This window comes from Vombatus ursinus, unplaced genomic scaffold (assembly GCF_900497805.2).
Source record: "Vombatus ursinus unplaced genomic scaffold, bare-nosed wombat genome assembly UNPS02014874.1, whole genome shotgun sequence".
NCBI lineage: Eukaryota > Metazoa > Chordata > Mammalia > Diprotodontia > Vombatidae > Vombatus > Vombatus ursinus.
Window position 1 is genome coordinate 19001253 of NW_020954652.1, and position 12279 is coordinate 19013531.

A 12279-nucleotide genomic window follows, 5' to 3' on the forward strand; every position below is an offset into this window, starting at 1 on the left:
AGAAAATGCCATCCTGCTCTGGTAGAGGGATCCTCCTCACAGAAGTTCTCTATCCCAAAGAAATCACTGGTCTCTGTCTTTATGAATAAAATATTCCAAATGTCTAATAAGAAAAATGTAAATTAAAAGATCTCTGAGGTTTCTTCTCCCGGAGAAAAATGTTTTTTAGAACATTTTTTTTAGAAATGAACATAAAAAAATGTTTGTTTAGGACATGTTTTTTAGAAATGAACATAGTCTGGGGCAGCTAGGTGGCGCAGCGGATAGAGCACCACCCCTAAAGTCAGGAGGACCTGAGTTCAAATGTGGCCTCAGATACATGATACTCACTAGCTATGTGACCCTGGGCAAGTCACTTAACCCCGACTGCCTTCCAAAAAAAAAGAAAGAAAGAAATGAACATAGTCAATGTTGGAAGGACTATGGAAAGACAGGCTCACCCGTAGTCTGTTGATGGAGCTGTATCTTGATCTATCTCCTCTGTGTAAGGATTTGTAATGAAGCAAGAAAAGTGGCTAAAATGTTCTTATGCTTTTACCCAGGGATCCATCTGCAAGGCACACACCCCAAAGAAACCAAAGACAATGTCCCCATATATACAAAAAAAAATTTATAGTAGCACCTTTTTTTTGTCATTGTTCAGGGGTGTCTGACTCTTCACAACCCCATGTGGGGTTTTCTTGGCAAAGATACCAAAGTGATTTGCCATTTTCTTCTCCAGCTCATTTTACAGATGAGGAAACTAAGGCCACCAGAGTTAAGTGACTTACCTAGGGTTATGTAGCTGTAAATATCTGAGGCTGGATTTGAACTCAAGTCTTCTTGGATGGCACTCTATCCACTACGCCACCTACCTGCCCAAGAAGCACTTTAGTAGCAAAGAATTTGAATCAAAGAGGGTGTCCATTGGTTAAAGAATGACTGAACAAACTAGTATGTGAATGCCATGTAGTATTATGCAGCAAGAAATAAAATCTTTGAGGAATCCAAGGCTTTTAAGAACTCATGCAGAATGAAATAAGCAGAACCAAGAAAATAATATGCACAATAACTACAACAATAAAGTCAAAGTAAGGACTTTGATGATGAACAATCTTGATCCCAAAAACTACATAATGAAGCATCTTTTCCAATATTTTCAGTAGAGAGGCAGGGACTATAGGAAGAAAATGTGGCAGACACCATACAGGTTGGACAAGATGGGTTATTTAGGTCCCATCCAACTCAGAAATTCTATGATATTTTGGCAAATGTCCAGAAGAGATTACTTCTAGAAACTTGTTGTGGTCTTAGAAACTTTCTATCAGAACTAAAAGTATACTAGAGTCAGCTTGTACTGGGTGGTGAGAATCAACCGGTAAGTTTTCAGGGTGAGCATTTACATCTCAGAAATCAGCAAACCCTTCGAATCAGGGCTATATTCATCGTCTTTTTGACTGTCTAAAATTCCAGTGATATTGAAAATGTTAATAGTATAGATTAAATTTAAAAGTATCATGCATTTTTCTCTTCCCTCCCCACCACCCACCCCCAGATCTGGCTAATTAAACAATTACCAGCACACCCCTGATAAAGAACAGATTTCTATGATGTACTTGACCAGTGGGACATAAGAGTATTGTCATAATAAGTGGATAATAGGTTTGATCAAGTTTATGAAGCAACACGATTATATTGTAAATTGGTTCTGCAAATAGCAGCTATAGACAAAAAACCAGAGGCTGTCATTACTTTCAGTACTTTGTGGATGGCATTACTTTCAGTACTTTGTGGATGGGTAATTTCAGAAGTGTGTTCACTGCCTTTCACCTAGATCACAATCCTCCTATAACTCAGGACAGTGGTTCTCCAACTTGTGCACTGTGGCACATGCTGGTGTGCCATGAGTTTTGCTAAATATGCCAAGAAAATTTTAATGTTATCTGGATACATCCTGACCCTGCTGGAGTGCTGCCCAGTGGAAACAATGTGATTCTTCACGGCAAAGAATACTATTCCACAAGCAAAGTCAGTTTGAGAACCACTGACTTAGGAGACAGTCTTTGTGAGCTGCTATGGCAGAAAAAATAAACAGTCTACACTCAGCCTAGTGAAGTGCTTTTCTAAACTTAGCTAAGGTGGTACTAAGAACATACATAGAGTATCTATCAATGCGTCATATAACTGTTATTACTGTTTATAAACTGTGGATACTAGAAATCACTTCCCCACTCCTCCTAGTGATATATCTAAGTAGATAGTTCTCAGATCTATTTATCCAATCTTAACCTCTCTCCCACCCTCCAGTCTCTTATCCCCAATTGCCTATTGGACATCTCAAACTGAATGTCCTATAGACATCGTACACTCAACATGTCCAAAAACTGAACTCATTACCTTTCCCTCCTGAGACTCTTTCCTCTTTGTAACTTCCCCATTAGGTGGTACAGTGAAAAGAGGGCTAGGACTAGAATAAGGAAGACCTGAGTTCAAATCTGACCTCTGACACTTACTACCTATGTGACCTTGGGCAAGTCACGTAACCTCTGTCTGCCTCAGAATTCTCAACTGTAAAATGGGGGTAATGATAACACCTACCTCCCAGGGTTATTGTGAAGGGTTAGCACAGTGCCTGGTACATATTAGGCACTATATAAATGCTATCATTATTATTACTGTTATTCTCTCAGTCATCCCAGTTTACAACCTAAGTGTCATCCTTGACTCCTCACTCCCTGTCACCCCTCACAAGTCTAGTTATTTCTACCTTTGCATAATATCTCTCATCTATGCTCCCTTTTTTCCTCTGACACTGCCACCATCTTGGTGCAGGCCCTCATTATCTCATGCCTGGACTACCGCAAAAGCCTGCTGGTAGATCTCCAATGCCTCAAGTCTCTCCCCACTCCAAAATCCGTTTCTTACTCAGCTGACTATCTTCCTCCAGTACAGGTCTGACCTCATCACATGGCTTTTCTTTTTTTTTTCTTTTTTCTTTTTTTCCAATTACATGTAAAGATAGTTTTCAACATTCATTTTTGTGAGATTATAAGTTCCAAGTTTTTCTCCCTCCCTCCCTTCCCCCTCCCCAACACAGCATGCAGTCTGATATAGGTTATACATGTACAATCATATTAAACATATTTCTACATTAGTTGTGTTGTGAAAGAAGAATCAGAACAAAAGGGGAGTACCACAAGAAAGAAAAGACCAAAAAAAAAGTGAAAATAATATGCTTTGATCTGCATTCAGACTCCACAGGTCTTTCTCTGGATGTGGATAGCATTTTCCTTCATGAGTCTTTTGGAATTGCATTGCTGAGAAGAGCTAAGTCTATCAAAGTCTGTCACTGCACAATGTTGCTGTTACTGTGTCCAATGTTCTCCTGGTTCTGCTTGCTTCACTCAGCATCGGCTCAGGCACATGACTTTTCAGTAAACTCCAGTGGCTCCCTATTACCTACAGGATAAAATATCAAATCTTCCATTTGGCTTTCAAAGCCCTTAGAAGCTGGATTCTTCCTACCTTTCCAGTCTTCTTGCATCTTACTCCTCTTTTCTCTATTCTCTACTCTCTAGTGACACTGGCTTCTTTGCTGTTCCTCACACACAACGCTCCATTTCCTGACTCAATTTCTTCCCCTCCCACCTTCATAAGTGTCAGGGTTTCTTAGCCTCTTTCTTTAAAAAAAATTTTTTTTTAGGCAATTGGGGTTAAGTGACTTACCCAGGGTCACACAGCTAGTTGTTTGTTTTTTGAGGCAATTGGAATTGAGCCACTTTCTTTTATAAAAAAAAAAAAAATTGATGTTTTGTTTTTACATTACCAATATGTACCTAGAGAGGTCTAACAAAGAAAACCAAATAATACAACAACCACATCTGAAAATACATGAGAACTTTCATAGTTGTAACACTCTTCCCTCATCTATATTTTTTAAAAATGAACAGAAATCTATTATTTCTCCCACCCCATTGAGAAAAAAAAAAGAAAGAAAAGAAAAACGAATTTCTTATAACAAATATACATAGCCATGCAAAACAAATCCCTTCAATGACTGGATGCAAAAATGTATCTCATTCTGTACTCTAAATCAATCACTTGTCTGTAATGGCTAGTATGTTTCATCATCTGTCCTCTGACTCTGGGCATTTTAACTGACTGTCCCCCATTCCTAGAACTCTCTCTTCACCTCTGATTCTTGGATTTCCTGGCTTCTTTCAAACCTGAGCAAAATTCATCCGTTTTCCACGAAGCCTTTCCCCCTCCTCAATGTTAGTGCCTTCTCTCCGTTATTTCTGTGTGTATGTTGTTGTTTCTACACAGTTGTTTCTAGGCTGCCTCCCGCATTAGATAGGGAGCCTCTTAAAAGCCCGAATGGTCTTTTGCCTTTCTTTGTATCCCCAGCATTTAGTACAATGCCCAGTCCACACAGCAGGCACTTAATAAATGCTTGTTGACAGACTGATGTTATTTTGTGTTGTCTATGATTGCAGACATGATTGCTCGTTATTTACCTTTTATCTCTGACACTAAAATGGAATCTTGTGTCTCTGTGTGGCCTCTGTATTACTTCCCTACTAAAATATTAGCAACTGATGTTCCCCTGGTGCACTTAAGGTTTACAAAGAACTTTCTTAACCATGACCCCAAGAGGTAGTGAGTGAAGGAAACTCAGGGACCCAATTAGTTGCCAAGTCTTGTCAACTCTACTTCCCTAAGACCTTTCATATTATGTTCCCTTTTCCCTTCCAACATTACCACCATTCCAGGTCATGACCTCCTCATTCCTTGTGGAGGTTATTCCAAATAGCCTCCTCTAATTGTTTTCACATCTTCTAGTTTCTCTTCTCTTCAAGCCATCCTCCACACAGCTGCCAAAAATCATCATAAGGTACAGGTCCAACCACATCCCTGCTCAAGAGTGTTTCATGACTGCCCATTGCCTCTAGGATAAAATACAAAGTCAACAGGCAACAACCACTCATTAAGCGTTTAATGTACACTCTGTGAGTAGTACAGCTGCCCTACTGGGGACCCCACTGCCCAGTTACAGTTGGGCAACACAGCTCCTTCCTTCCTTCCTCCCTTCCTCCCTCCCTTCCTCCCTTCCTTCTTCCCTCCCTTCCTACTTTCCTTTCTTTCTTCCTTTTTTTCCTTCTTCCTTGCTTTTCCTCGCCTTTAGTTGCCTTTCCTTCTTCCTCTCCCTCTGTCTACATAGGGTATCATACCCTTACCTTCCAGTGCTCTGCCCAAAGGAATATAAATTTCAATTGCTGAAACCTATCTTGGGGCTTATGGGCCACATTTCTTTTTTAAGGACCGTGCCTTAAAATCGATTCATTCTGGCTCTCATTGATTGGCCAACAATGGGTCCCAGCCCAAGCCCCACTTAGTGGTCGTTGTTTGGGCCTGGATGACTCAGTGAGAATGTAAATAGCAATTGTTTCTGTTTTGGCCAGAAACCCTGAGGGTCTTTCCCTTCTAGATTGATATTTTTTTTTTTTTGACTAGGTAAAAGAGGCCATTCTTTGTCTCATTTCTTACCTAGCCTTAATCACTGAATGACCATTGCCTCCATCAAACTGAGGCCTGGGAAAGACCTTAGCTTCAAAAGGCCAAGGTCCCCCATTGCATCCTGGGCCATCTCTAGTCATCCTGTTCTATATCTTGCCAGATGGCTCCAGAGGAGAAAGTGAAGCTGGTGACTTTGCACGATCCTCTGTCACTTAAATACAATCCACTTTCAAGTCATGGTTTCACCTTCCTGGTGCAATGATCTTCTCTGAAAATGAAGGACAAACATCAACAACAACAATGTACACTCTTCAAGGTACACTTCATGCATCTTTAAGTACTTAAGCATACTCCTCATTTTGGCAGCTGGCTGTTCCTGTGTCTAGAATGTCACAGAAAATAAAGTATAAAGAGTTCTAGAGTTAGAAGATGGGCTCAGTTCCTGTCTCTCAAGCTCACCGGTTGTGTGACTCTGGGCAAAAGTTGTTCAACCTCCCTGGACCTCAGTTCCTTCGTCTGTAAAATGAGGAGATTGAATTAGATGGTGTGTTGCTCTTTCACAGTCTTTATCTTCCTTCCAGGCTAAATTCCTTCCTTTTTGGAGCCTTCCCTGACCTCGCTTCCCCATTCTTAAAACTTTCTCTACCCTCAGAGTCCTCTCATTACTTCATATTTTCTTACCTGTCTAAGTAACAGGAGATAAACTGAGATAATATATGTAAAGTGATTTGCAAACCTTAAAGCCTGTAGAAATGTCAGCGACTCTTATGACATGTGGTATTCCCCAGTGCAAGTAATGTAAGCACCCCACTAACTTGTTTACTTACCTTGGTATCCCTCTCCAGTAGAATGGAAGCTTTATTTTGGCAAGGCATTCATTTCGTAGATATTTCTCGAATTGGATACAAGGTGTGAAGTGACCAGCCTAAAGTTACACTAGGTAGTAAGCTGCAGGGCTGGGATTTGAACCTAGGTCCTTCTTAGTCTAGATCCAGTGTATTTTACAATGTACCAAGGCCACCCCAGACCTATCAGTGGGCTCCCCTCTATGTTTTGTCTCCTCCTTCACCCTTTCCCCAATCTGACCTGGTGCCCTGGAAAGGGCTTCAAAGTTCAAATCGTTGCCCTGCCGCTTTTATGTAATCTCAAGCAAGTTCATTTCACCTTTCTATAACTCAGTTTCCTCATCTGTCAAATAAAAGGGTTGGAAAAGATGACCTTTATTATCCAGGTAGGATTTATGATTCTAGGGTCCCTGTAAGTTAGCCAGATTTGGTCAGACTGTATGACCTTGGGCAAGTCACTTAACCCCAGTGTTTCCTCATCTATAAAGTAAGAACAATAACAGGTACTTTATCTCACAAGGTTATAGGCAGAGCTAGGAGCTTTTAAGAGTAGAAAGGAGTTTGGGAAGCAGGGCAAATGACTGTCTGACCTGGCAGAAGATAAAGTCTTATACTTCCTTCCCTCGTCTTTCCCCATAACCCCTTAACCTGCTCCTTCATCCTCTCTCAGGCTGCATCCTGGTGATGCACCAAAGAGTACATCCCTAGAATAGCAGAACCCTCATGAAGCCAAACTCTGGCAGCAACGCCTAGTTACAGCTCAGTACAAGGCTATTGTGAGGATCAAATGGAATAACTTATATAAAGGGCTTTGTAAGTACAGTGTTATGACTCTACCTTCTTGGATTCCCTAATGGTAACCTGAACTTCCTCCTTCCCAGCATTACTGAGTCTTGGCTGGAGGAAGCTCTATTTGATGAAGGGAAAACACAGCACTCCCAGACTGAAGGAGTTTGATAATGTCATATATTTAGTCTAGATGTGAAATGTCTCTCTTCAAGAACATGAGGTTGTGGATTCCCAGAAGCTGGAAAACAGACCTAAAATATTTGGTTGTGAGGAACACCAAACACATTTTTTCTCAATGAAGTTTCCCCCGTGGGAGAAGCTGGAGAGAGGAGGGGGGGAAAAAAAGAAAAGACTAATCTTGCCTACTTTTAATGTAACTTTGGTTCTAGCTTTCTATTATTAAAGCCTTCCAGACGACATCATCCTCTTCAGTAGTGGGAGCTGCTGATAATCGTGGGTGTCGGGGGCTGTTCTGACGATGCCGCCGCGTAGGGATCTTTTGGTTTGGTCGTTCTTGTCACACACACACCCCCTTTTCTTTCCCAACAAGGAAAACCAGCTGCCGCTTGGGCCGATTTGGGATGGGATGGTGTGTGTCAAAGGAAGTGCGGCTTTCGTTTGCTTTTGTTTTGTTTCCCAGCTCACAATCATTTCTCGCAACTCCACTCATCCCGTGCATGGGGGCGGGGGCCCGGGAGGGAATCGGAAGGCCTTGGCATGGATGCATATCTAACGTGGGAAGATGTCTCTCGGTTGACATCAGCCTGGCTGCAGGCTCGGACCCCGGGAGAGGGGTTCGGTCGAATGCACGCTCCGCCGCAGCCGCAAGAGAGTGGGGGAGGCGTGGAGGGAATCGGGTCCTTTGTTTCGGTGGCACGGAGTTGCCACCAGAGCCGGTGGGTGCCAGCGGGGCTGGGGAATCCTCAAGCCCCTCCTGCCCCCAGCTCCTTAGTAGCAATCCGTAGCGCAATGTCTGGTGTGCCAGTGTCTGGGGGGGTCCGGGGGTGTGCGCAGGGCTGGCAGGACGCCTCAGCGGGGTACTTGGGCCGGAGGGAGGCAGACAGGCGGTAGGAGGGGCGCAGGGGGTGGGGGCGGGCCTCCTGTCGGAGCTCCGCCCCGTCTTTAGGCTAGCCTTTAAAAACGCAAGCCGCCGGCTCGGCCCGCTAGCTCCGCGGCTTGGCTCTGCTGTTGCGCTTGGTAGTATTGCTGGCTCCTGCTCCGATCCAACAGGCTCTGGACCCGGCTCCCGCTTGCACCTGGAGTAAGTGGTCCCCCGGGAGTGCCTGGTAGGCGCCGCAGCCTCTTCGGGCTTGGAGGAAGACGGGGGGGGAGGGGGGGAGGCACAGACTTCTGGCCTCCCTCCCTAGGGCGCTGGGGGGTGGAGGGGCAGGGGCTCTACTCGAGACCCTCAGCCTCTCTGGCTGCCCCTTCCCGCTCCGGTCTTGCCATCCTGGATCGCAGTGTTTGGATCCTCCTGCCCCCTCATTTAGAGCTTAGGCTCCCCTCTTCCCCTCCCTCCATTTCAAATCTCCCCCTCCCCCCCACCTGCCTGCGGCATGTCGCGCTCCCCCAGAGCCACAATTGCCCGCCGGACAAATTGCTCTGGTTAGGAACCCTTCGTTGTGTCTTATGTGCAAGGGAGGACCGGAGGAGTGCATGTGTACGGGGTAGGGTGGGGGAGCAGGGTGGGGAAGGACTGGAGCGTCGTATTGCTAATCCTCCTTATCTGGCGAATTTAGGAAAATCCCCTGGGCTTTCCCCTCCCCCCCCCCCCCTTCCCCTTTTCGCCCCCCATTTCCCCTGTCCCCCCGGGGTCCCCCCCCCCCCCCCCCCCCAAGAGACCTTGTAGATACTGAGTCTTTCTGGGATGATAGTGGCCATGGATGGGGCCTGGCTCGGTGAAATGGGACCCTTTTCTCCTCTTCCAGGCTCAGATGCTGCGCTGTGAATGCAAGCGGGTGGGGGGAGGGGGAGGGGAGAACTGTGCTGGAACTATTTAATTAGGCCGTTGTGGAATTTTTTAGATGCGTTGGGGTCCTGGTAACAACCCTGAATTTCAAGCTGTATGGTTGGGTGATTTTTCTAACACAGGTACTTCGAATGAGGCCCATTGGATCCTGTGCTTCTGACAGCTCAGAAAGTAATTGTGACAAAATAAAAAAGAAGTGGCTTTTTCCTTCCATAATCTTGCTGGGAGGTGGGACTGCCTTTATAATTCTAAGACTTATTCGTTGAATGTATGAATTTTCTTCCTTCTTCACCACGTGGCCAGAGCATTGGATTTGGCCTCTGAAAACTTTGGCCCTACAGCTCGTTAGCTGGGTGACCTTGGGCTTCCAATTTTACAGTTGAACTCAAAGAGCCTCAGTTTTCTCATCTGTAAAATGAGAATGTTAATAGTATCACCTATGAGCCTCACACAGTTGCTGTGATGATGTTTCTAAAGTACTTTGTAAGCAATCTAGGGTTCTGGGAATGAAAGTTATTCCATTCCCCCACCTGTCTATGACTCGGTAAATAAATCCTAGGAAAATTGCCTGAGACCCAATGGGGTGGAGTGACTTGGTCTAGGATCTCGCAGCTAGTAAGTATCAGGGACTAGATCTGAACCCTGACTAGCTCTCTTATCCACTCAGCCAAGCTGCCTTTAATATTATTTTTAACCTATTTTATTTGGAGCCTATCAATGGAAAACATTTTGATTTTTTTCAGAGTGATAAGCATTTAATGTTGAAAACCAGACTGTGTGTGTGTGTGTGTGTGTGTGTGTGTGTGAGAGAGAGAGAGAGAGAGAGAGAATATTACAAAGGGGAAAGAGATTCGCTAGTATCTGAAACAGTTTTAAAAATCTGACCCATTCAGAGCTAAGGACTTTGATAAGACCTCGGCATAGCTGAGTTCTAAGTGTCCATGGAGTCATTTGGTGAAAAGGTTTTCTTAAACTAAGTCACAGAATTGCAGACCAAGGTACAACCTCTAAGGAAAAAGCATGCGTTCAACTCCATGAGGTTGTCCATTTGGGATTATGGGTTTGAATTTTACTTAACTTGACTTGGGTAATGAGAGCTTATTAACTGACTGACCTTACATTGCTATTTTTATACACTTGATTACTTAACCTTCCAAAACAAGCTATTTTCACCAGCAGATAGAGTAAGCTTCTTGTTGGATTCCTTAAAAAGGGAATGTTGACTGGAGTTAGGTCCTAATGAAAACTCAAAAACAAATTGATTTCTAGGAGATGGCACGCCATCCCACAGCAGCAAAGATAGGTACTTTCCAACAGGAAGCCAGATAGTGATTTGAATTGTACTTTCCCCTAACACCATCCTACCCCACCCAATCCAACAAGTTTGGTTCTCTGCCAGACTTGGCTTGTGATAGGAGGCAGAGGGCTTCTGTGGGCCCCCATCAGCCCCAGGGAAAATCTGTTTAGTATCACCTGGATCCAATTCCCAGTGACATTAAGTCGTTTCCCTGACCGCTCTCTTCGGTGGATTCCTGGGATGTTTGGGAGGGCTGGGCCTGAGAAATTATCCCAGGACCTCCCTTAAAGCATGCCTACACTTCCTGGGAAACCTCTGGGGATGAAGTAGACCATCTGAGGACAGTGTCCTATGTAAACCCGAATCTGGCATGTCTGAAACACAGCATCATTTGTAGTAGATGGAATTCTGGACTTAGAGTAAGGAAGATAGAGTCTAGCCTCTGATCCTTACTAGCCATGTAAGCCTGGGCAAGTTACTTACCATCTCTGGGCTTCAGTATCCTTCCCTGGAAGGTAATCAGTTTTAAGCTTGCCAGGTCTTCCAGTACAACTTCTTCATGTCACCATTGAGGAAACAGGCCTGGAGATGTTAAGTGAGTATTCCAAGGTCACACAGAAAGCAAGAGCCAGAGCTGGCAGTGAAGCCCAGGGGCTATTTCCAAATGCAGCACTATTTCTACAGCACCAGGGCTTGATCTTGGGTTTATCCTAACAGCAAAAGCAATGAACCAATTAGTCATTTTCACAAGCATTCTCTGGGTACCAAGTAACTACTTTGGAACTTAATGGTGTATTGTGGCACCATGGTTATGGAAGAGGGAAAAAAGAATATGTATTGAAGGAGCAGCAAACACACCACAGGGTCCTTACAGAGCACTAGAAGGTCCTTAATAGTCATCTAGTCCAATCCCCTATTTTTATATATGAGAAAACAGGCCTAGAGATATTAAGTGACTTCAAGTCTCAGCTAAAATTCCACCTTCTGAAAGAAACCTTTCCTGGTCCCTCTTGATATTAATTGTTGTTGAGTCATGTCTGACTCCTTGAGGCTCCATTTGGGGTTTTCTTGGCAAAGGTATTGGAGCGGTTTGCCGTTTCCTTCCCCAGCTCATTTTACAGATGAGTTAGGTGAGTTGGCTGGGATCACACAGCCAGTAAGTGTCTGAGGTCTGATTTGAACTCAGGTAGTCTTGACTCCAGGCCCAGCACTCTATCTACTACTACTACTACTACTACTACTACTACTACTACTATTACTACTGCCTAGCTGCCCTCTTAGCGCTTTCCCTCTAAGATATCACCGATTTATCCTTGTATATATTTGGTTTGTACGTAGTTGTTTGCATGTTTTCTCCCACTTTAGAATGTAAGCTCCTTGAGGGCAAGGACTAGTTTTTTCTTTCTTTGTATCCCCAGCTCTTGGCACAGTGCCTGGCACATAGTAGGGGCTTAATAAATAATCCTTGACTTAACTCCAGATCACAGAAATACAAAGTTAAAAGAACAGGATTTGAATCCGGGCCCTCAGATTCCAAATCCAGCCCATTTTCCACTGAACCATGCTATGAATTGAGGCAGATGGGACAATATGTACAAAATACTTAGCAGAAATAACCCTCTGTGCCACTGGCTTTAGGCAGCTAGTACCTAGTTTGTAATTAGGTTTTAGAGTTTGGTTTGACCCAAAGTATGTAGCCAAATCACCTAATGAACTGTGATCAGACAGTGTTTGGCTGTGCCATAAAGTACAGTGCAGAGGAAGGAAGAACGGGCTGGAGGGAGGAAGGAAAGGATTGGAGGGAGGAAAGAAAGGATTAGAAAGAGGGAGGGAGGGAGGAAGGATTGGAGAGAGGAAGGAAAGGATTAGGGGGAGGGAGGAAG

At 44.1% G+C, this 12279-nt stretch overlaps 1 protein-coding gene across 2 annotated transcripts in view; it reads left to right on the forward strand.

The window, feature by feature from the left end:
* The first annotated feature begins 8305 nt into the window (after positions 1–8305).
* CSRP2 (cysteine and glycine rich protein 2) overlaps positions 8306–12279 on the forward strand; it is a 28463-nt gene continuing 24489 nt past the window's right edge. The window contains exon 1 of one of the 2 annotated variants that reach the window (XM_027842452.1): positions 8306–8391. The gene's annotated coding sequence lies outside the window, so the exon portion shown is untranslated. Of the gene's footprint in view, positions 8417–12279 lie in introns of both variants that reach the window. The other variant, XM_027842451.1, reaches the window with a different exon arrangement.